The following is a 24,945-nucleotide window of genomic DNA, read 5'->3' as shown; positions in this document are numbered from 1 at the left end:
TCCAACACTATTCACGGCAGCATTATTTATAATAGACAAAAGGTGGGAACAGCCCAAATGTCTACCAAAACATGAATGAGGAAACAAACACATACAAGGAGATACTCCCCAGCCTTAACAAGAAAGGGGATTCTGATATAACACTACACACAGACAAACCTTGAAGATGTTATACGTAAAAGACATAAAAGGACAAATACTGCATGATTCTACTTATATGAAGGAACTGGAAGAGGCAAATTCATACAGACAGAAAGTAGAGTGGTGGTCAACAGGAGCTGGGGGGAAGGGGTCATGGGGAGTTGTTCAATGGGTACAGAAATGATGGTTGAAAACATTGTCATTGTACTTAATACTGCTGAATTCTACACTTAAAAGTGGTTAAAATGGCAAAGATTATGCTGTGTTATATTACAATTAAAAATTATATATAATAGAGGCTCCTGGGTGGCTCAGTGGGTTAAAGCCTCTGCCTTTGGCTCAGGTCATGATCCCAGGGTCCTGGGATAGAGCCCCCCCCACCCCCGCATCAGGCTTTCTGCTCAGCGGGGAGCCTGCTTTCCCCTTTCTCTCTGCCTGCCTCTCTGCCTACGTGTGATCTCTGTGTCAAATAAATAAAATCTTTTTTAAAAAATTATATATAATATATAGAGAATTATTATAATATATAATCTGTAATTATATGGAATTATATGTTATAATATGTAATAATATATATGGAATTATTGTGTATATATTATATATGAATACAATACACACATATATACATATATGTATTAATATGCATATATATTTTATGTATCCAATTTTATGTATATATCTTTATGTATATATGTATACATTTATATATATATATAAATGCATTTCTCTGGCATGGTGTTCGGGTTGGTTCTCAATTTCTCCTTAACTGTTCCAGTATACTAACTGGCAAACTGGCAATGGAGGAAGTATCCCAAGCTGGCCAACTTCAGTTCCTTTCTGGAGACCGGCATTTGGAAGGATCCTGAAGGAACACAATTTTCAATTCTTCCTCTTGAGTGTCCAAAACCCCGCCAACAGGGCTGGCAAAATGCTGAACTAGGCCACTCTCCTTCCGGAGCCTGGGACTCCCTGGCAGAACCTTGACTGAGAACAACCCCACCTAGAGTCCTGTGCTGGGCTTCTGTACCCAGTCCCCAAAATGACCTGCCGGGGCTTCCCAGGAACCACTTAAGTAACCAGAACTAATTCAAGAATCTGGTGTTAGAGACTCAATAGCTTAGCAGGCAGCCTCTCCCAGAGAACATATTTGCATTTGCCCTGGCGTTATCTGGACACCATCATTTAAATCAAAGAAGCAGATAAAAATCCATTCTCTCAACAAATACTTGTGGGTTCTAGGACACACAGCTACACAATATTTGTCCTTTCAAGGATATGCAGGTAGCATCAGGGAAGGCCAGAGTTCACCCCCCACAGCCATCCCCCCCACCCCTTCTACCCTCCCCCAGGGCCTCCTACCACCACTACCATCACCACCCCCACCCCAGCCCACCCCACCCCACCCAGTGGAAAGAACAGAACGGTGAGCCCGGGCAGAGAACCATGGGCTCCCCTCCGTTTTGCGGGGGTCTCAGCCTATTATAGTGATCCTGTAGGCTCAAAAGGCCTGGGAGCTACAGCCCTGGGTCCAAGTTCCCTGCAACCAATGTGGTGGCAGGACCAGCCCTTGTGGTTCTTTTTACGATTGTGAGAAGCTCTCAAAAATAACTGGCTGGAAACTTTGGAAAACAACACTTAGTACTTACAGGTCCTGGGAAGTACACAACACAGCCCGGGCCACGCAGCGAGGTCATGGGTAGAGAGAGAGGGCACACAGTCCTGAGGTTCTGCTTTTATTAGGGTCAAGAGTGGAGGACGTGGGTTTTGCAGATTCACTCTTTATTGGTGAATTTAAAACATAAAGGTGAGAATTTAAACACAAGAAGAAGGGGGGCAGGGAGAGGGGAGTAGTCAACAGGTCAATTCTCTAAGTCAACCAAAGACTTCTAAAAACCGCTGAGGTTGGAGCAAAGGGCAGCCTGGATCTTTACTGGGTGGCTGGCCGGGTTGTTACTGAGAGAGCTGTCTCTGAATGGCTGCCCCAGCGATCAAAGCTTAAATCAGGCACTTGAATTACAAAAAGCAAAACCAACTGTCCAAGCTCACCCCATACTCTAAGCATGGGTCCCCTCATTTAAAAAGGAGATTCTGGGCTGCTTCTCTCTCTCTCTCTCTCTCAGGGCCAGTCCGTTTCTAAATGACACAATCACGCTCAGCTCCAGCCACACCAGCCTCTCCGGTTACTCACCTGAGCCACACCCCCAACCCTAGGGCTTGGTAAACGAGTAACAATGCCTTCCCACCCAGTTAAGCCTATGGGTCACCCGAACAGGGCCAGGCCAACAGCAGCCTTTATCCTCAGCACTTGTGGTTATTGGATCACCCCCCACGTTTCCAGCTAAATTCCTTTAACTTGAAGCTTTACTTTTTTTTTTTTTCCTTAAGAGAGGGTAAATGAAGGAGGAGCAAAAGGAAAGGGAGACAGTGAATCTAAAGCAGACGTGGGGCTCGATCTCATAACCCCAAGATTATGACCTGAGCTGAAATCAAGAGTCTTAACTGATTGAGCCACCCAGGCACCCCTCAGGATTTATTTTCCAAGAGTTATTTATTTGAGAGAGAGAGAGCACGCACGAGTGTGGGGTCGTGGGGGACAGAGGGAGACAGAATTTCAAGCAGACTCCTGAGCATGAAGCCTGATGCGGGGCTCGATCTCGGGACCCTGAGATCATGACCTGAGCAGAAATCAAGAGTGGGACATGCAATCGACGGAGCCACTCAGGCACCCCTCAAAGCTTTACTTTTGAAACAGACTGACATTTGTTCCCAAATGAGCAGGGACAAGGCCCCAGAGGCTACCTTGTTCTCTCCCACAATGAGTCCTCCAGGCCGGCTCTCAGTCCACAGGGGTAAGGGGCTCATAGTTGAGTGTCTCTGAAGGAGGCAAGCAGGAGCAGGAGCCCCCTGCGGAGGAGGAGCCGTGCCACCTGTCCAACCTCTCGCCGGCCCTCCAGGTAGCTCAGGCCAAGCCATCCTCAAAGGGCAATTCTAGCCGGAAGGGGTCAGGACTCTTGGTGGGAAGCATGGAGGAGAGGACGGAAGGGAACAGTGGGCTCAGGGCCTGCCTCCCTCCCCCCGAGCCCTCCGTGGACGGACTAACCCCGCTCAACAGCGTCAGCAGCAGCCGCTCACGATGGAGCCCGTGTGCACTGTACAGTGTATGGGCGTGTGTGCCCTTCAGGTGACACAAACTGTTATCTCTTCTGTATAAATGGTGGGACTGACTTTACAGGAAAGCAAATCTGTAGCTCCCCTTGGCTCCTCATGGCAAACCTTTTGCCCCCTCTCTGTTAAGACTCCTCATTTCCTCAGGGAGAGGTAGACGCTTCTCCGTGGCCCCCCAACCTGGGACAGCCCTTTCCCCTGCCTCTGTCCTTAGAAACAGTCATGAACACCCGCCACGCTCTGCGCTGGAGGGTCAGGCTCGAGCCTTGTCCATCTTGGATCCCAGCTGAGCGGACATGACACCCATGTGGGTTGACACAGGAGGAAACCCTAGGAACCTGGCTGTCTTCCAAGGCCTTCCAGGGATGCTGACTTTGAAAAGACCACGAGACACCCTTTTCCCATCCTCCAGGACCGAGGGACACCACGCTGACTCTTGCCTGTGGTCTACAAGTAATAGCAACGCCAGAATTTGCAGTATTTTCTCAGTCTTAAGGAGTCATTTCTTCAAAAATACCCAACAGCTGTGCATGCCACAGTCGACTGTCCATTAATCATGCATCACGGGGGAACAGGCCGTCGCTGCTTCCAAATCTCCTGTGAACGCCCAGACGGGCACCCAGTTTCTAAGCCGCCGGGGAATAGAGACAGGCCTCTAAATTCCAGCTGGCCCTCTCTGAGTGCTGTAAAGCCCCAGACATCTGGCTAGAAAGATTGGCAAGTGTGCAGTCCGTTGGCAGTGGAGCACATGGTTATTATATAAGGGTTTGAGCACCATTTGGTAAAGTTACGTTCACTCTCTCCAGCCCTGCGATGGTCTGAGATACCACCTCAGCTCACGCCTTTTCCTTCTCCCTCTCTGTCTCTCTCTTTCTCTCTCTCTCTCAGCAGTTCAGGGCAATGCATGTTAAAAATAATTAGATTCACAATATTAATTTAATAACAATGAAGCCATTGTATTTGCTGAAGGCCTACTGTGTGCCAAGCCTCATGCATTCCCTGCAGGCTGGGCCGAATTATCCCCATCTGCAAAGGAGGCAACCCGAGCCAACGGAGATGGAGATACTTCCGCAGGTCACACAGCCGGGAAGTGGCAGAGCCAGGATTCAATCCCTGATCTGGCTGATGCCCTCATCGCATTTTCTCTTCTTTGCCACAATCCTGTAGGGCTCTCCTGCAATCTCTGTTACCTGGTCAGGATCCCGAAGCCCAGAAATGAAAAAGGATTCACCAGTGAGGCCCCGGGCAGCTCGGGGCAGGTCAGGGGCCAGGAGGGAGGAGCGGGAGGAGGAGGGTGTGGGAGCGGAAGAAGCCGAGGAGGGAGACGCTGCAGAAGGAAAACTGTTTGTTGTGAAACGTTTAATTATTGCACTTGGGGGTAATTTATTATCAGGGAAATTAAGTGATTCCATTAGCCTCCTGTCGCTTTCCAAAATAAATCTGTCAGAGTGGGATGAGGGGGAAAGGAGATGAGAGCTGCTCTGTTTTAATTTGTTTTTCTGTCGATTGCCAAATGGAGGTCCAGACTCCATTTATCTATGGGAAGGGAGTTGGCGGCCCTCCTGTGTGAGCCTCTATGCTACATTCAGCCCCTCTGCAGCCGCATTTCCATATCAGAACAAAAAAACGAGCCCAGCTTGGAAAAATGGGGCAAGTGCCCAGTCAGCACAGGAAGAGACCAGAGGCCTGAGAGCTGGAGCCAGCCCTGCCCCCCTCCAAGACCTTGAGCAACGCGGTCCCCAGCTCAGAAATGAGATTCTCCAGTAGTAATGTCCCTTCCCCCCCACAACATCCCCTGAGCATGAGCTGATGCCAGCTTGCAGGCACTGTCCTGCCTCAGTCCCATAATCAACTTCTAACAAGGACTCGGTCGATGCAGGGCTCTCCTTCGCCGGCCCACTGGGTACCGCCACTCTCTGGATCCAACAGGTACCGCTCTGAGGGAACCAGAAAACGGGTCTGAGCCTCAGCCTCGACCAGTGCTCTAAGCCACTGGCCTGCACGGCCACCTGACTCCACGGGGGCGTAGGGAATGTTCTTCATGCACGAGCGGAGCAACACGAAATCCTACCTGCCTGGACTGTGAGCAATGGAAGACAAGGCACTATTGTTTGCTTCTGTGTGTCGGAATGACTCCAGCGCCTAAGCAAACCAGAAGTGCTTTGTTATTCTTCGTATTCTCAGGGCCTGGTACTCAGCTGGTACCCGATATATACTTGTTGAATTAATCGATCCCCCTGTGATATAAAATTTCTCACTTAGCTGAATGGATAACCAGATCTTAACCAAGGGGGAGGAAATTGCAGTTTTTTTTTGTTTTTTTTATTATGATTACAGAAAATCTAGCTATCTGGAGAGAGACGAGCTGAGAGCGATCTAGTAATTCCAAAGGGGAAAAGCCAAAGTTTGCTGCTCCGCCCCAAGAGCTCTGATTTCCTCACCAACTCCACTGTGGCTCCGTGAAGATGAATGTCCCCCACAGAGAACGGTGCCAGAGGCCACTGGCTGAAGGAATCTGCTGTTCGCAGATGCCCCTCCCTGGTCATGGACCCGGGGAGCTGCAGTCTTCCTCCTGGCCCAGGTCCCTGGCTCACTTCCTCATCTAGAACGTGACAACAGAGCAGCATCACCCAGCCCCTGAAGACAGGGCCAGGAATGCCAGGCTACCAAGATTGTGTTTAGGCCATTGGCAGACCCAGGCACTGAATGAGCCCTTCTGGAAGGTTCAGCGCCTGGGAGTCAGACCATTTCAGGCAGGCACCAAGCTCAAAGCCAAGGGGGCCCAACACTGCCATTTCACAGAGGCACCAAGACATGGGGCTGCCCCTATCAAAGAATTGTTCCAGCCCCCGGGGTCACAGATCATGTATTGGAAGTGAGGCTTCCCCACCACGGACACTGCGTGGGACCTCACCCCAGCCCACCACCGGTGTTCACTCAGTGGTCCACTGAGCTGGAAGGAACACACACACAAGCCCTCACACACATTCTGGGTTTCCTGAGGAAGAAACAGCCGTGGTTGAAGATGTGAAGCCAGTGAACGCAGGCTGGGGGCGAGACCCAGGTCCCTGACCCAAGTGCCCTATGTCCCTGTCCCCACCTCCTCGTGTCGGGGGTTGGGGGAGAACCACCCCGCCTCTTCAACGATGACTGCCTGGGTCCCTTATTCGTATCTTCTACAAGCTAGCTAATGTCAAGCAAGTTGCCCAGATCTGTGGGTCCTGAGCTTTAATGCACACACGAATCACCTGGAGACACAGGTTTTAGTATATCAGGATAGGGCAAGGACCTGAAATCCTGCATTTTTGGCAAGCTCTCAGGTGATGCTCAAGCTCCTGGTCTGCAGACCATGCTTGGAGCAGCAACGCCCTAACCTCCTGCGTCCTCCGTTTCATCTGTAAAATGGGGCTCACACTAGCTACCTTCCAAGTTAGAGACTAAACCTCATCACATCTGTGAAGTGCCCAGCAGAGCGTCTGGCATATAACGGGCGGTATAAGCAATAGGAGTTTCGCCTTCCCTGTACTTCCACATCTTTCTAGCTCACCCCCGAGCCAGTGGCTCTTGACCTCGTTTGGCCAATGGGCCCTTCTGAGACCCTCATGAAAACTAAAGGTTCTTGAGCAGCCATGAGCTAGACTGTTTTGTGATAATGAAAAGTCCCAAATCTCCATGGCATAACTCAACCAAAGCGTATTCCATGCTCCAACTTGGCTCAGGGTGGGCTGTGCTCCCTGTCGTCATTCAAAGACCCTGATGACGGAACCTGCATGTCCACATACTAGTGTCTGTTCTGGCTCTGACACTGACTGTAACACCATCTGCTCAGAAGGGACCTGTGGCACTTCTCCTCTTTCAGAGACCAAGACAAGTTCCTGCACAATGCTTCATTTCAAAGGAGCCAAGGACGTGCAGGTCTGCCCTGTGCCTGGAAGAGAGAGATCCAGAAATATGTGGTGAAGAACGCTCATGATTACCCCCCACCTGCTTCCCAGGGGAGAGCATGCAGTATGGAAGCTTGCTCATAATTCCAGGAGGCCCACAGACCTCCCAAGCCCAGTCCACCCTTTATACGTTTTGAGCATGTTCAAAGGAAACCAGGGAGGAGGAGGGCTCATTCAACAGTCCAATAAATGTTAATTGAGCATCTACAATATCAGGCACATTCTGGGAGGGAAACAAGGTAGAACTGGTCCATGCTGTCATGGGTCTCATCCTCGAGAGGGGATAAACACATGATAAGGGGGGAATGACAGCAGGTAGTAAGTACTATCGAGGTAATGAACAAGAATGGGCTGTAACAGAGTAACCAGAAGGTTGGGAGAGACCTACTTTAGGTGGAGAGGTCAGGGAAGGCCCCCTTTGTGAGGTAAGAGCTGAAACCAAAATAGAACCAGAAGAAGCCAGACGTGTGGCCGGGTACAAGAAATGCATTCCGGGTAGAGAAAGCAGCAAGTCAAAGGCCATGTTTCTGGAAGAGATCAGTCTGCTGGGTGGACGGACAGAAGGCCAGTGTGGGGCAGTCTTCGTGAGTGAAGTGGGCAGTGGTAGAAGTTGAAGTGGGACAAAGAGTCAGGGAGCTCAGCAGGGGCCAGATCACGGGAGCCCTGGCTATGGTTCATGCCACCTGACCTCAGTCCTGGGAATCCTTCCCCCATTACAAGGGGAGCTGGCGAGAACCTGAAGGCCAAAAGTGGAGTCAGCTAGAACCTCAGGACAAGACAGCTCAGTCCAGGGCCTACAGGACAGATGGTACTCGTGGTAAGTCCAGGAGCCTAGACGACAAGACCCTCCGCTAAAACGCTGCCAGTCCAGTCTTCTCTCTCCCCGCAGCAGGACCCAGTGTGAGGGCTTCCTTCTAGAAGTCAACACATCTCCCTTTGCTCTTGTACAAAGACCCATGCTGCCCTCCTCTCCTGACCTCAGCTGTACCCGGCAGGCCTCCCTGACTCCAGAACAAGTCTCCTGCATTCCTACTTCCAAGCTGTTAAGATATTCCTTCCTTAAAATGCTATGTAATGTCCTCTGTACCTGAAGAATGGTCCTCTCGGCAGAGGGCCATTCTTTCTTCAGAAAACAGCTTAAATCCCACCTTCTTTCTGACAGCTCTAGGGACCACGCACACGATGGAGCCACTGACCTCTTCTTAAATTTTTTAAGCTGCAGTGAATCGGCCTCATGGCACCAGTCATTATTTCACACGTAATTCTGCTCTCTCGGGAAACTACAAGCCAGCAAAGAGCAAGAATGACATCATCCCGTTGCTGCTCCTCATCTCCCACAGCTGGTACTCGGGAAACCGTTTGACTTAAGACAGAGGTAGTGGACTGGGAAATGTGCCAACATCGCCCTCTTGACCCAGGCCTCCTGGAGGACAGGGATGGGCCCACGGCTTGCTCATCTCGGCCTCCTGGTGCCCTAACGCAGGACCTGGAGCTGGCCAGCACTCAGGGGATGTTTGTGAAATAAACCACGGGACTCAGTTAGGCTGGGGATTTTCAATCAGTGACTTGCCATCGCTCAGCCTTGATTTCCTTATTGCTAAGCCGGGGATGAAGAATTCCTTCCACATCAGCTTGTTGTAAAGACCAGGTGAAACGTAAGAGGGAGAGTGGAGTCCTCACGTATTACGAGGGGCTGAGTGGCTCCCTGGTCAACAGACTTGGGTCACTCCCAGGGGGCACCACACCCAACAGAGAAGGATGTGAACCAGAAGATTGACTGATATGTCCTGTTTCCTACGAAAGCAGGCCAGACCAAAAGCAAAGAACGAGGGGTGCCTGGGTGGCTCAGTGGGTTAAAGCCTCTGCCTTTGGCTCAGGTCATGATCCCAGGGTCCTGGGATGGAGCCCCGAGTCGGGCTCTCTGCTCAGCCTCTCTGTCTACTTGTAATTTCTGTTAAATGAAAAAAAAAATAAAATAAAATAAAAAAGCAAGGAACGACAAGGTTGTGTTTCAAGGGAGAGCATCAGTGCTTTGCAAGATAAGGATCTTCTCCCCCACCCTGTCTGGTATCAACTCTGCTTACCCTCTGATTCCCTCTCTTGGCTTGTTGGGGAGAGCAGAGGGGAGCTTGGGCAGCCGGGTGTTATAATCATGTTCTTGGTCTCCAGGCTCCCCCTTATTTGCTTCTCGGGGGGCTGGTTGGAGTTGGGTTGCCCTCCAGAGGTCTGCTCTGGCTTCCCACACATTCCATACAACAAAACAGTCTCTTGGGAGCAGCAGCAAAGGTCAGCGAGGCCATGAGATGTGCAGACTAAAGGTTTGGATCCCACTGAGCAGTGAATGAGGCAGATCGGAGGGCCAAGACCACTTTCAGCCCCTGCACACCCAGCTAAGGTTTCACAGGCAGACAGGGCTGAGTGGAATTCTGGCTCCCCATGTAGAAGCTGTGTGACCTTGGACAAGTCTCCGAAGCCTTCAAGATTCACTTTCCTCCTAGTACCTACTTCAGAAAGCTTTAGTAAGATGGCTTCTGGATAATGTTTAATAAAGAGCCTGGTCAAGAGCCACAGACCCACAGGGCATGCTCCTGACGCACTTGGGGATCTCCTCTGTGGCTCGGGCACCCCCCTGACACTCTCAGAGACGAAGGTGTCTGAGCCTTGTGAGCTTCTGCTGGACAACACAGGCAGAACAAACTGGAAAGTGTCTATGCTGGCAAGGTCCCAGAACATGATCATTCACAGAAGGACCACATGTCAAAATTCTCCTTTGGATTATGAAGCAAGAGAGCTGGCAGAAGGCAGAGCTCTCGAACATTCCTTTATCAAAACCATGCCAAGGCGGGGCACACAGTACCACCGGGGATGTCTCACCTTGTCAACTAGTGAATGGAGCAGGAAGTTTCCCTCCCCACCGCTCCCCCCGGTGCAGGGAAGTGATGTGGTGTGGGTCACCTACCTGCCTTGTTCGCCTCACCCATTTCTGAATTTCTCAAAGGCAGAGATAAGCCTATACATCTTTAGAGGGCCAACACCTGACAAAGGGCATGCACCCAATAAATGCTTGCTTAATTCAACTGAGAGGATAGAATCCTTTTTCTCTGCCCACAGGTGCAGAGAGCAACCAGCCTGACCTAAGGAGGTAGCTTCCAGAGAACTCCACCAGCATTCCTGGGGCAGACGCACATCCAGCCTGGTGACCCATCTTCCCTGTACCATACTGGCATTTCAGTCTTGGGCTTTGGTTACCAGTGGGCATCTGCCCCTCTACCTGGACCTATGAGCTTCTGAAGAGTAGAGACACTCTGTCTTCTGGTGCAGAGGGGGCACAAGCATTATTAGTATGATATGCCGGCTACTCGCCGTGATCGTATAGTGGTTAGTACTCTGCGTTGTGATATGCCGGCTACTCTTCGTTTGCCCATCCAAGTCCTCCCTCCACTTTTTTCTGCTCTATTCTGTGTCATGGGAGGCTGAACTGCATGAACTGCATCAACTAGGTTTCCTGGTAGCTGGCTTCCAGATGGTTTCACTCAATGGGAGGCACTAACAGATGATCAAAAGTTGAAAGGAGAGGACAGGGTATTTATTTCCCCCCAAAAACCTCCCTGATGGACTGTGGCTCGGCTAGTGGCTCTACTCCCTTGTGCAAGTCCACGGCTTCTGTCGGGTGCTCCTCTCCTGCACTATTGCTCTCTCCAGGTTCCACAACTGGTTCCATCCTTCCCTTGAGCCCTTCAGAGGCAGGTGCAAATGGCATTCTGCTGTTACTGACCCTGGGGTCCTTCATCATCCTTGTCGGTGCCCCCTGAACCCCACCATTGCTTTATAAACAGTCCCCTCATTGAATCCCCCCTCATGACTAGCCTAACTGAGACATCTGCTTCCTAAAGTTCAACAGATAGGCCTGGAAATCCCAGAGGAGGGAAGCTCCAGTCCTGGCAATTGGGACAAGTGACGACGGGCCTTTGGTAAGGCCCCGCCCCTTCTGGGTTTCAGTCTTTCCCTCTGAATGATGGAGGATGATTTGACTAAGTGTCTCTAAGTCCCCTTTATTTTACAAATTGTTCCCATGTATTCTCGCAGGATCCCTGGGACAGTACGGTGCAGAGCTGGTGTAGGAAAATACTTGATGGAAGGTTGCCAAGGTGAGGAAGAGAGAGAGTAGATGGGGGAGGGCAGGGACATAGGGGAAGGTGATTGAGACAGAGATTAACGTCAATACGATGCTGTTCATTGACAGAAAGGTGAACAGTCTGCAGCAGAGGAAACTGGTTTCCTGTGACCTGGGTTTTGTGCTTTATGTGGCTGCAATGGCCAGTGAGGAACAAAGAGGTTTGGCTCAGGGGAGGTGTGTAGAAACAGAGCAACTAATGTAGAAGCATCCAGCATGGGATGAGAGAAAAGCGTCCTGAATTCAGGTCTCAACTGTGCCATTTCCCAGCTCTGCAGCCATACTCGTTCCACCCACTAACCTTCCATCCCTTTCCTTAGAGTGAGGATTATATGAACAACTTCCTCAAGGAACAGATGTGAGAGTGAGAAATGCATGTGTAGCATTTGTCGCAGTGCCTGGAACGCAGTGCTCAATAAACATCACCTATCCCAACAGACAGCACCTATCCTGTGACCAATCAGCCGGACTGGGAAGCGGGTACCATCCAGTATGAGAACCAACAAGGCCGTAGAACACATTCACCCCAACAGCCAAGCTAGGAGATAGGAAATGACACCCAAACTATCTTAAGGGGCAAGTCAGAAGAAACAAGATAAGAGCCTGTAAATACCCCTACTCTCTTTCTAGCAACGATTTCCCAATTTTGATGCCATGAACTTGAATCTAAACAGAGCATGTCAGTTTCAGTAAGCTTAAGCAGCAGAGACTAGACTCCAAGACAGCAGAAGATGCTGACATCTGCAGGACAGGGTGCACACATGCGGGATGAGACTATCTAGTCTTGACCAGACAGTGACTGCTGCAGGTTCAAAGGCTGAAGAGACATATGAGCTGAAGAGTGCTGGGGGACACTAGAGCTCTAACCCAGTCAGAGGGCGAAGAGCTCTCAGATTCCTCATTAACATGCCATGCACCCAGATGAAACACCAACATTCAAGGACTTAAAGGAAAATATTGCCTTAATAAATGCACAGATGGAGAATCTCATAAGGAAGAAAAATAAAAAGTATTTAAATAAAGAACAAATTATACAACTGAAAATTAGCACTGCTGAAGGGTGCTTGGGTGGCTCAGTTAGTTAATCGTCTGCCTTTGGCTCAGGTCATAATCCCAGGGTCCTCCCTGCATTGGGCTCCGTGCTCAGGAGGGAGTCTGCTTCTCCCTCTCCCTCTGCCCCTCCCCCGCAACTCATGCTCTGTCACTGGCTCTCGCTCTATCTCAAATAAATAAGTAAAACCTTAAAAAAAAAGAGAATTATCCCTGCTGAAATGAAAGTTTCACTAGATACGCTTAACTTGAGATAGCAGAAGAGTCAGTAAACGAAAAGACAGACATACAGAAATTATTAATCTGAAGAATAAAGAGACAAGAGATCAAAGAAAAGTAGAGCTTCAAAGATCAATAGGGCAAAATCATATGGCTTCACATATCTGTAATTTCACTGCTAAAAGAGAAGATAATGAGATACGGTAAAAAAAAAAAAAAAAAAAAAAAGTTAAGAAATAACAGGAAAGGAATGCCTGGGTGGCTCAGTGGGTTAAGCCTCTGCTTTTGGCTCAGGTCATGATCTCAGGGTCCTGGGATTGAGCCCCATGTCAGGCTCTCTGCTTCCCCCTCTCTCTCTGCCTGCCTCTCTACTGGCCTGTGATCTCTGTCTCTCTGTCAAATAAATACAATAAAATTTTAAAATCTTCAAAAAAAAAGAAAGAAAGAATAGGAAAAAAATTCCAAATCTGATGAAAACATACCAGCTTAGAGAACCAAGGAGCACAAATAAAAATTCCAAAAACTGAAAAAGTACAACCCGATGCATGATAGTCTCATTTGCCTCTCTCCTGTCCTGGCCCTTCTCCCTCTTAACTAGTCTGGCTTGAACACTGGTCTAACATCAGATCTTCCCAGACTGAGAAGACAGAGTCGAGGGGGAAGCATCCTTGAGTTGGTCACCAAAGAAAGAGGGGACTCAGGAGGATGTAGAACCATGGACCCAGAAGGCACAGAGTGTAGGAGCTGAAGTGTGACTACCCAGCCAATGTGTGGGTCCAGATTTGTGCCCTGGCTACACTCCACAAAGTGGAACACAGAGTGAACTATATGGTGAGGAACATCTCACTATTTTCTACCAAAATAACCATCTCCTGGACAAACAGCCAGGATCTCCCTTTGCCTGTATCCATCTCTACTGAAACGTAGAGCCAGGTCTGCCCCACACTCTGAATCCTTGCTCCCCAGACGAGAAGGAGAACGTGCTGTATCTGCCCAGGGTAGCTCATGGCTTTAAAAGCAGGACTTCTCAGCGTTTATGGCTGGAAGCTCCTTGAGATCTAGCAGCAAAGAGAGGACCCTGAATCCTCCTCCCAAAAGGTATTTTTCAGATATGTTAGGAGATGCAATCCTGCTAGGAGATGTCAAGTTGAGCATCAAAGTTAAAGCATAACCACCTAGTTCAGGTCTTGTATCTGAGCAGCCCAGAGGCTCAGTGGGGCCAAAGCTTCCAGAGAAGAAGACTTCATACCTCCGTGCCCTCCTGCTGCTGCCTGAGGCACCCGAATCAAAGAGGAAGTGGGAGGGTAGAGCTGAGGGTGAAGGTCAAGCTCACTTGTAAGACCAGAGAAGAGATCGGGTTAACCCAGGCAGCTGGCCAGGAGCTGCTCTGGAATTTCTGAGTAGGAAGCACTCAGGAGCAACAGTCACATGGAACCCGCCCCTGGGAACATGTCACTGCACATCAAAGATGGAGGGTTGATGGGACTAGTCTCCAAGGGCCACCTAATACCACTCGCCCTCTTGGCACTGAATCCAGAGACTGCGGCTGAAAGGGGGAAAGTTAGGGGGCTTTTCCCCAGATGGTTTAGAGACTAGACAGACCCCCCAAAACTAGCTGCTCACAGTGGTGTTTCAGGCATCAGTAAGAGAGTCTGTGGGAGGACAGGGAACATTCTCTAACTCTTCAACTCACACTGCCTGTTGTACCCACTGTCAAAGCAGGCCCTGGCTCTGGGTTCAGTTTGGGGAAGAGAGAGCAACATAATCAGAGGACCTGACTGGGTCCTTGGCTCTCTGTGTCAGTCAGAGTTCTCTGAAGACACAGAACCAAGAAAACACACTGTGTGTGGAGACGGACAGACAGAGAGACTGATTGATTTTATGCCTCTGGTGGGTCCAGCGAGACTCAGCTCTGCAGCGAAGGCCGGCGGGCTGGAGGCCCAGGGAAGAGCTGAGCCCGTGGTCTCAGTCAGAAAGCCGACTTCTGCAGAAATTCCTCTTCTTTGGTCTTTTTTACTCAGGAGGAAGCCAGTCGTTTTGGGGGGTTTTTTTCTGTTTTTTGTTTTGTTTTTTTGGTTTCTGTTTGTTTGTTGTTGTTGTTGTTGTTGTTTTTATGGAACCCTTCATGAATTTGCGTGTCATCGTTGCGCAGGGGCCAAGCTCATCTTCTCTGTATCGTTCCAATTTCAGTACATGTGCTGCCAAAGCGAGCACAAGGCCAGTCGTTTTTATTAAGGCCTTCGGCGGACAGGATGCAGCCCAATCCCATTGGAGGGAGGAGCTAATCTGCTTTACTCAATATCTATTGATTCAAGTGCTTATCTCATCAAAAACCTTCACAGCAACATTCAGAATCATGTTTCACCAAACACCTGGGTCCTATAGCCTAGCCAAGTTGACACAAAATTAACCATCACACCATCGTTCTGACAAGCAGCACCTGCTCCGGGAAGGACCTGTGCAGGACGCAGATGAGCCTGAGGACAAGGTCAACCAGGGCCGACAGGGGACTGAGACTACCAGATGTGACTGTTCTCCTAGACAGCAGCCATAGAAGTCACGGGACCGTTTCCTTTCAGGGAGGCTAGACCAGAGCATCTCCAATTTGAATGTGCAAGTCAGTCACTCAGGGATCCCAGGATCTTGACATTCCGCATTTCCCATGAGTCCTGAGCGACTGACTGCCTGCGGGTCTGTGGGCCACACCTAGGGTCAGGAGCACAGGCCCAGAGCTAGACTTCCAGGTCCAGTCCCAGATCCACCCCCTCACACGCTGTGTTAAATTTGAACAAGGGAAGTACTTACCCTGCTTGAATCTCATCTATAAAGGTGGGTTGGGGGCGGGGGGAGGGGAACCAACAGTATGAACTTCAGGAGGTCTTTGTGAAATTAAAGAGAAAATAAACAGGATGTATTGGGGCAAACAGTTCAATCTCAATAAATGCTCTTGGCTACTACATTAATATGCATAGAAGATTTTAAAAGAATCCATGTCGGGTAAGATAAATAAATCTTATATCCATTGATTAGCTTGGTAAAAGGACCTAGACATAAAAACCACAGGAAGAACAGTTAATAAAATTGAGAACATTCTCCCTAGAGAAGAATGGATGTCGGGAGGAGGCAGAAGGAGAGTGGAGGCACTGAACATCCTTGAACTAGAGTATCCATGAAAACGAAACGAGAATGACCCTACAAAGCTCTACTAGGTTAAACTTCTGAGGAAGTCAAAATGCGATCAGTAATAGGACCTGGGAGCCATCGAAGTTATCCAAATGTGAAGCACGCTGTGATGTGAGGACCGAGTCATCTGTCCCCTACCCGGAAGACAGCCCAACCAGCAAGACAGTCGGAGACAAGATATTGGTGCCACAAATGCACGTGACAATTCCCCCAACCCTCCAAGCCCTTCTAGAACTCAGAGCAGCTTATATCGCTGGCTCCCCCTGGGGATGGTCTCCACCACGCAGTCCTGGCGCTCCAGACCTGTTGTCCAAGGACCTCTCCTGGGGGACACTTGGCAACCTGCAAGCTTAGTCATGATGCATCAAACAATTCATTCAGATTTCTCCAATTCCATTACCCGGCCTTTTGGGAGCCAGATGGGAAAAAGAATCCGTTCATGTGAGGGCCAAAGAAGCAGCTGTGTCCAAACAGCCTTGCTCCCATGAAAACACTAGCCTGTCCTCCTGCAGCCTCCCAGACCCGAGCTGCCATGGTGCCTGAACATTCCAACAACCACCCTGCGGGGTCATATGTCAAACACTTGGCACACCCATGGAGACAGTTCTCCCAGCCCCTACCCCATGACCCACTGGATTGCTCCACAGTCTAGGGACCCAAACTTAAAACCTGGGGCCTGGGTCTTCCCAACATCCAGTCACCAGCTGTGCAATATGTTGACATCACCCCATACATTCTGTGCAATATGTTGACATCACCCCATACATTCTAGCCATGCCCCCAGGACCCAGAAGTCAGGTGCTCCTTGCTTCTTGCCTGTGTCTGAGAGTTCCTTCCAACCTGAGCAGAGGCTCCCCAGGAGCTAGAAGGACAAGGGAAACCACTGCTTCCCCAAACACACCTAGATTTGTGTGATCTTCCATGCCCCCCATCACCTTCCCCTTGCAAGAGAAGAGAGCCTAGAAGAGAAACAGAATAAAGAGGGAAGACCCAGGCTTGGATGAGAGTACCCGGGCCCAGCTATTAAGTTAGGTGGTTGGACCATCGGCGGGCGGGGGCAGGGTACTCTTTGCCTCTACACTGGAAGAACCAGCCTGCTTTGTCCTCCTAGCCCCTGAGAATGGAGAGCATATTTGTTCTTCCTGAGGGAACAGTGAGGTCATCAAGAACAAGACAGATGTGACAGTCAAGCAGACAGACCTGACCTCAAATTTTGGGCCTGTCACTCACTACCTGTGTATTGTGGGGTAACTGCCTCTCTTAGACTCTCCATTTCTCTATCTGTAAAAGGGAGATGAGAATAAAAACAGTGCCTACCTCACAGGGCTATCATGAGGTTAAATGAGATTAAAGCCCATAAAACACTTAGTCTGCTCTTGGTTTTCAGTACTAAATAAATGTGGGAGTTAGATCTCATTAGAGACACTCCTGCCCCCAAGTGTGGTCCCAAATCTGACAACACTCATCAAACTGAGTAGAGTTGGGGTCCATCAGGCATACTCGCCAGCTCCCAGGTCCATCTGCATGTGGGCTCTGGGGTGGACGCAGCTGTCTCCCAGCAGCCCCTCACCTCACCTGTCAGCAGGAGCCAAGGTCAAGGAGATGGGGGTCTCCCCGTCTAAGGTCTACCAAGGGAGACAAGAGCTCTGCAGAGTTCCAAGAGCCCAAGGTTCATGCTGTGAAGGTGCTTCAAAGTCATAGTTCCTTCAGCAGAAAGGCAGGGGGTGGGCAGGAATGAGGAGGGAGAGGTAGGATGCCCCACCCAGGAGGCCTTGCTCCCATCTCTACCAGGCCCAAGCAGCTTTAGCCCGAACAGTCTAGCTTCTCTCTGCCAGATATCCTCCCCGCCCCTCCTCCACAGGGGCTTCTTACTCTAAATCTAGAAGGGAGTTGGACCCACATCTGGAGCCAGCAGCCTCCCCGGAGAGCGGGACAACCAGAGAGAGGCCGACAGGGAGGCTGTGGCCTTGGATGCTCACCCCCAGGCAGCCCAGGTTCCTGGAGGTGAGCCTATCCTGACAACTCAGTGAACAGTGGGGCATCTGTTGGGTGCCAGCCTCTGTGCCCCTTAGGGGGGAAAATGAGGCATTCCATCTGCGGAGGGAGCGGGGAGGGGGATGGCTGCCCCAATGCCCATTGACTAAGGCAAAGGGCCACAGGGGATCTAGCTACCTCTCACAGGGGCTTCTGTGGGGACGCAGGACCAGCGGCTTGTCCTTCAGAGAGAGGCTGACAGACCAGTAAGGAAGTGCCCGGGGGCCGAGGACAAAGACCACAAGAGAACGTGGGTCATTTCCAGTGAGGTGGGGTCACAGAAAAGCAGGGAGGAACACCTGAAGCAGAGGGACAGGAGAAGGTCTCTCACCTGGGATCTGAAATTAGCACTCCCAGGGACAATGGGAGAAACACTGACTGGGAAGAAACACACCTGCAGAGGTCAGTGGTCAGGGGCCCGAGGAGAAGACCCTGGAAGCTGCTCTCAGGCCACATTGTCCCCCACCCATAGAGCAGGGGGAGATCTCCGACCCTGGAGAACCCCAAGTAGCCTGGGTACCCACTCCCCTCTCTGTAGCAAGACTTCTGAAGAGGCCAAGCCCCAAGAGGCGGGTCTGATTGGCTTCAGCCAATCATGGTGGTCCCTTGGTCACAGATGTGTGATTCTGGCCAACGAGATACAAGCCTGCTGGAGGGGCGCTGGTCAAAAGTTCCTCACAGGGAAGCAATGGGCGCCAGATGCAACTATATGGATGTGGCACCTGGAGATAGTGCAACCATCTTGTGACCATGAGGAGCGCCAACGTGAAGGCCAAGCTGAAAGAACCTCAGAGCAGGCAGAGCTGGAGCTCATGGGACTCCCTGCATCTGGACTCATGACCAATAGTAAACCCCCTTACTGCCCAAGCCCATCTATCCACTTGGGGTTTTGTTAGCTGTGGGCCTTCTAAGAGATTTAGAGACCCCATTTTCTCTCTTCTCCCCACATGTTGCTTGAGAACTATCCAGAGCTTAGGGTTGCTGAAGGAAACTAAGGTTAACAAATAAAAATACAGGGCACCAGTTAACTGAAACTTCAGGTGAACTAGAAGTAATTTTTCCAGTATAAGCGTTGTATGCCGTATTTGGGACTCACACTAAAATATATATATAAATATCCATTGCTTATGTGAAACCTAAATTTAACTGGTCATCCTATATTTTATCTGACAAACTATTCCAAATCCCCCGTTTTCTCTCACTCAGTAGTAAATTATCCTCCAAAATGGCTTCCGCACCCTGAGGGGCTTCTGGGACAGCCGCAGTACACCCCCTCACAGAGTCTCACACACCACCCTGCATCCCCCTCTTCCCTGCCAGATCCTAACAAATGGTGACAGAGGAATGAGAAGGAGGGGGACCAAAATACCGCCTTCATGACTGAGAAAGCTGTTGTGGGGGAATCTGGCCAAGAGCGGCAAGCAACTGGGCTCCTAATACTGAATCCCAGAACAAGACAGAACACCTACCCAGTCCCAGGCAGCCTGGGACTCTCCCAATCCTACTATGGGTAGGGTTGGGGCCATCCCCCAAGCAGCCCCATGACCAGAAACAATGGAGACTCGGGCAGAGGTCTAAGCTTTGCGCTGGCGGAGACCTTGCTTCCAATCCGGACACCCCACTTAGTGGCCATGTGACCCTGGGCAAGTTGCTTTCCCTTCCTGCAATCCCTTCAGATTGAAATACGTCCCTATTATGAGATATATTATTTACTTTAAAATACTTAAGTATAAACAATGTGATGTAAATGCATATGTGCATATTAATTTATTTTCAACTTCACCCTAAGGCAATTATGAACCACTGTAGTTCCCTATCAGGGATCCACATTCTAGTAAGTACTACTAAGGGCTTCAAATATCCTTATCTAAATTTGTACCCCGAGGTCAGCAGCCTAACCTCCTGAAGGTCAGACATACTGGTCAGGGATGAAATGACAGAGGAAACCGGGCAGCTGGAAAGACTGTGCAGTCTTCTAACCTTCGCATGAACAGGGTTCAAGAATCCAAAACCCCAGCCGCCTAGCCCAGTGCTGGCACTCAAGTTCCTTTGGTCCTGTGTGCCCCACCTCTGACTTCATGGAGGGGTCTGTCATCTGATCTGCCTCGAAAGGTGGCAGGTGCTACCATCAAAATACCATTTCCTCCCCCGGAGCGGTTTTTATGCACAGAGCTTGTCCAAGTGCCAAGGTCAACGCCGGGAGCATGCTGAGCTTATAGGAACAGGTGTGCCGAGTTAGCCGTCACTTACCTGCAGCTCTTCACGTGGCAGAATCTGAGACTCACGCTCACTGCCATGCACATCCAAGCAGCAAGAAGATGCAGAATTCCAGCCCAGGGGTGATCCCTGGAAGCTGTGTGCTAACAAAACAAAACAAAACCCTGAGAGTTGCTACATGGCCAAGTTGATTTAGACTTCCTCCCCGCTTCTCCTTCTGGCTCGTTGGGAGGATTCCTGGTAAGAACGTGAAACACGTGAAATACAAAATTGATATACTCATCATTCTTTTTCTTATTCCAGCCTCCCTCTTCTTTAGTCAAAGAACCTCTCTCTGTCCTAGGGAGATGGGCTGAGAAGAGGAGGGAGGAGGGAAGACTGTTTGCTGAGATTTAGAAGACCACAGAGCACATCCCGCCAACATGTCCCCCGAGGTCGCACTGCACGCAATCTCAGGGCACGTGGGGCTCGAAGAGGCTCTCTCATTGGTGACAAGAGCCCACGCAGGGTCCTCCGCAACCAACGTCATGAATTCGCATCACTCTAATCTCGTGGTCTCGTGTGAGCGGCTGGAGCCCGCGACCCTCCCACATCGGCCAGTGACACATGACTCTGAGACACGGCTATCTTGATGTGGGCACATTTTGTCATGGAGATATTTTGATGATTATCATAATAACATCAGAAATAACTATCGTATTGTACCTAGCACATAAGAGAAACAATGCTAGCTGAGTTCTTCATGTGAATGTTCTCATAACACAATACCTTATGAAGTCTACAACAGGGAAGGTGAAATTTTTAAAAAATTAACAAAGGTGCCCAAACTCCTGGAGTAAAAGGTAGTTGGGATTTTAACTCGAGTGGTCTCATTCTGAACCTGTATCCCGAACCACTGGTTTACAGAAAACACACAGGATTGGGGGCAGAAGGTACAGAAGTAGAAAATCACATCCTAAAGTTCAGAAAGAGCCCTAAACAAACTAAAATATCCATGGAAGCTCTGAAAAAGAAGATCTATGAAGAATATGCTATATATTCCCAAAAATTAAATCAGTGTGTCATGGCATATGTGCAGACAAATATCCCAATCAAACAGAAGAAAATGCAAGAAGCAGACCCCACGATGTATGGAATTGAGTACGTGATCAATGTGATGTCTCGGATCAGGGAGGGAAATAGGGATGATGGATAAGTGATATGGGGCCAACTGGGTGACCATCTGCAGAAAAAGAAAGTCAGCTCCATGCTCCACACCGTATACAAAGACAAGGTTCAAAGTGATCAAAGATTTAGATTGAGGGGCACCTGCCTGGCTCAGTGAGCTAAGCATCTGACTCCTGGTTTTGGCTCAGGTCATGAACTTGGGATCATATAAGATAGAGCCCCACATCAGGCACTGTGCTCAGCGGGGAGTTTGCTTGAGGTGTTCTTCCTCCCTCTGCCCCTCCCTTCTAGTTTGCTCTCTCCCAGATGAATAAATAAACCTTAAAAAAAAAAAGACTTAAATCAAGAAAACATGAAATCACAAACTGACTGGAAGAAAAAAGAATTTCTATACAGCCTGTTGTAAAACCCTCTAACCAAGACTCAAATTTCAGAAGTCATAAAAGACAGACCAATTTGACTAATACAAATTAAAACTTCTGCATGGAAAAAATGATAAGCAATAAAATTCTGGGAAGAAATATTTATAACTCATATCACAGATAGAGGGCAGTTCTCTCTAAAATGTGCAAACTCTTACAAGTTGCTAAGGAAAGACACCACTAATGGATATGCGTAGAACGTTCATAGAAAAGGAAACAAAAGTGGCCCTTAAATATATGAAAAGGTGGGGCGCCTGGGTGGCTCAGTTGCTTAAGTGTCTGCCTTTGGCTCAGGTCATGATCTCAGCGTCCTGGGATGGAGCCGTTGTTGGACTTTCTGCTCAGCAGGGAGTCTGCTTCTCCCTCTGCCTCTCCCTCCCGTGTTCTCTTTCTCAAATAAACAGAATCTTATGTATATACATATGTTACATATATATACACATACATATGTATGTATATATATGAAAAGATGCCCCACCTTCTTCATAATAAGAAAGATGTGAAGGAAAACTTGAGATAATACTGTTTATCTAGCAAGCTGGCCAAAACCCAAACATGTAACTCTCTGCTCTGTTGGAGAGCCCATGGAGAGATAAGCTCCCTCACACATTGCTCACAGGAGAACCCCCTTGGAGGGCAATTTGGCAACATCTGTCAAAATTATGAATGCATGGACCCCTTCACCAATAATCTCACCTCTGGGAATGTATCCCACACACAGACTTGCAAATGTGAACTAATGTACTCACAAGGTTATTCACTGAAACATAATTTGTTATAGTAGGAAAAGATGGAAAACAGTCAAATGTTCGTCAGCAGGGAATGGCCAAGAAAATCATGACATTACGGTATATCCACCCAATGATGTGTTGTGCCGCTGTTTGGAAAAAAAAGAAGAATGAGGAAGCTCTTCATGTCCTGATACAAAAGGAACTCCAGGATATGTAGTGACTGGAGGAAAGTGCAGAACAATGTTTGTAGTATGCTACTGTTGATGTAAAAAAATGGGAGGGGAGTATTTTCTTAAATTCACTTATATTTTCAAAATAAACTAAAATTTACAAAAGAAACAAGAATGATCCTGCATTAAAGGTAGAGGGCAGGAACTGCGCGCAGCGGAGGGCTGAGGCGGGAGGGAGAATTTGCACCCTCAGCCTTTCCTTGAACCATGCCAGTATATATGCCCTACTTCAAAAATCAACATTTTTAGAAATTTCAACGTTACATTTTCAGCTTTTTTCATGATTTACCAAGTGCTATTTGAAAAGAGACATCCTCCCCTACTCCCTCGAATGGGGCTCAAGGACCATTTAAGTGAAAAAAATGAGGGTCAGAAATAACTGCTGGGTGTGTGTTCCTTGGAAATTAAAACAGCGGTTTTGCATTTTGATGAGACTATCAACATGTCCCACATCCGGTCACACAGGTAGAAGGCTGCAGAGAGCACTGTGGACACTGGGACTTCCAGAGCCCCTAATGAGTCCCATACGTGCGCCGGAGAGGAAGCCATCACATGGAGAAATGCCCTGCAGGAGGTCCAGCCTCACACTTGGCCTTTCTCCTCGGACTGGCACAAAGGAATCAGAACTGACTTCTGGGCTCAGCCTGGCACGGTGCCACTGGACAGGTCCCCCAGACCCTCTGGGCCTCCCTCTCCTCACGGCCCAATGGGGAGTCATACCTATGACATGGGCTTCCTGTGGTACAACTTTTAGACCAACAGACGTCATCTGGAGCAAATAAACCGGACCCCGCGACTCAAACCAGCGAGTAAGGCAATGCCTGGGAAGTGGGAAGTCCTCCCACACCTCTAACATTTTCTCTCAGGTGGCTTCTTGGCCATGGAGGCATTAAAAGTTCTAGAGAGCCAGAGGGCAGGGACCAGGAGACAAAGGCTTAGCAGGAACCACCACCGAGGTGAACAGAGGAGCCAAGTTTAAGGAAAGTTGCTTTCTTGAGGGCTTCAGACAATGGTCCACACAGGCATGTGGAAGAGAAGGAACCGCATGTGAGGTGCTCAGAGTATGGGGCCCGTGGGGAGTACGGGTGCCCTGGAGTGGATCCCATGGCCAGTTTCTCTCATGTCACCCTCTTCGTTCCAGGCCAGGGTCAGGGTCCCTTTCAGACCCAGAACCTCAAGCAACTGATACTGATTCCAGGAAGGCACATGTACCAAAAGCTTTCCGACCCTTTGTGTGTACGACCTCCAGGTACTCCTATCATCCCCACTGCACAGAGGAGGAAACTGAGACACAGAGAACGAGTCTGCCCCGCATCACTTGCTGAAGGCTTTTAGTCTCAGCCCCCCAACACCCTCACCGCTCCTGGGATGTGCTGTAGGCGCAAAATGCACTGTGGTTTAATGTACCAGGAAAACAATGTAAAATACCTCATTAACATTTTTTTTAATAAATATATTTATTGAGAGGAGAGAGAGAGAGCACAAGCAGGGGGAGCAGCAGGCAGAGGGAGAAGCAGGTCCCCAGCGGAGCAGAGAGCCTGATGCAGGGCTTGATCCCAGGACCCTGGGATCACGACCTGAGCCGAAGGCAGAGGCTTAACCAACTGAGCCACCCAGGTGTCCCCTCATTAACAATGTTTATATTTTTTATACTTTGAAATGATAGTGTTGTGATATGTTGGATAGTATTGGGATATGTTGTAAAAATACATTTAAATGTATTAAAATTAATTTCAACTTTTTTATGTTTTTAATGTGATCACTAGAAATTTTCCAATTACATGTACGGCTCCCGCTATATTTCTATGCAGCTGCGCTGCTTCGGGACCTAAGTGGGGGGAACAGGGCAAGGCAAACATGGGGTCAGGCCAAACGTTATTTATGAGTGACACTCGTTTCACATAACTTTCTTTTTTTTTTTTTTTTAAAGATTTTTATTTATTTATTTGACTGAGAGAGAGAGATCACAAGTAGGCAGAGAGGCAGGCAGAGAGAGAGGGGGAAGCAGCTCCCCGCTGAGCAGAGAGCCCGATGTGGGATATGGGGCTGGATCCCAGGACCCTGAGATCATGATCCGGGCCGAAGGCAGAGGCTTAAACCACTGAGCTACCCAGGCGCCCCTTCACATAACTTTCTGAGGGCATACCCGTCTCCCAGCCGGCTTCAGGCCGTATCCAAACTGTGTCTCAGTTGACTCCCACTGTTGGTCCCTTCTCAGTCCTGAGCACCGAGCACTCAGAGGGCAGGCCCTCGGGGCGAATGCCGGAG

The 24,945-nt window shown here is 49.3% G+C and overlaps 1 non-coding gene across 1 annotated transcript; it reads right to left on the bottom strand.

Moving 5' to 3' along the window:
* Positions 1-14,800: 14,800 nt before the first annotated feature.
* Positions 14,801-14,907, bottom strand: LOC116573849. Its single transcript, XR_004279036.1, has one exon. It is a non-coding gene; the product is annotated as a U6 spliceosomal RNA (small nuclear RNA).
* Positions 14,908-24,945: the final 10,038 nt, after the last annotated feature.

The sequence above is a fragment of the Mustela erminea genome, chromosome 14, assembly GCF_009829155.1.
Source record: "Mustela erminea isolate mMusErm1 chromosome 14, mMusErm1.Pri, whole genome shotgun sequence".
Lineage (NCBI taxonomy): Eukaryota > Metazoa > Chordata > Mammalia > Carnivora > Mustelidae > Mustela > Mustela erminea.
The sequence above is the reverse complement of the archived record's forward strand: the minus strand, read 5'-3'. Positions and strand labels throughout refer to the sequence as shown.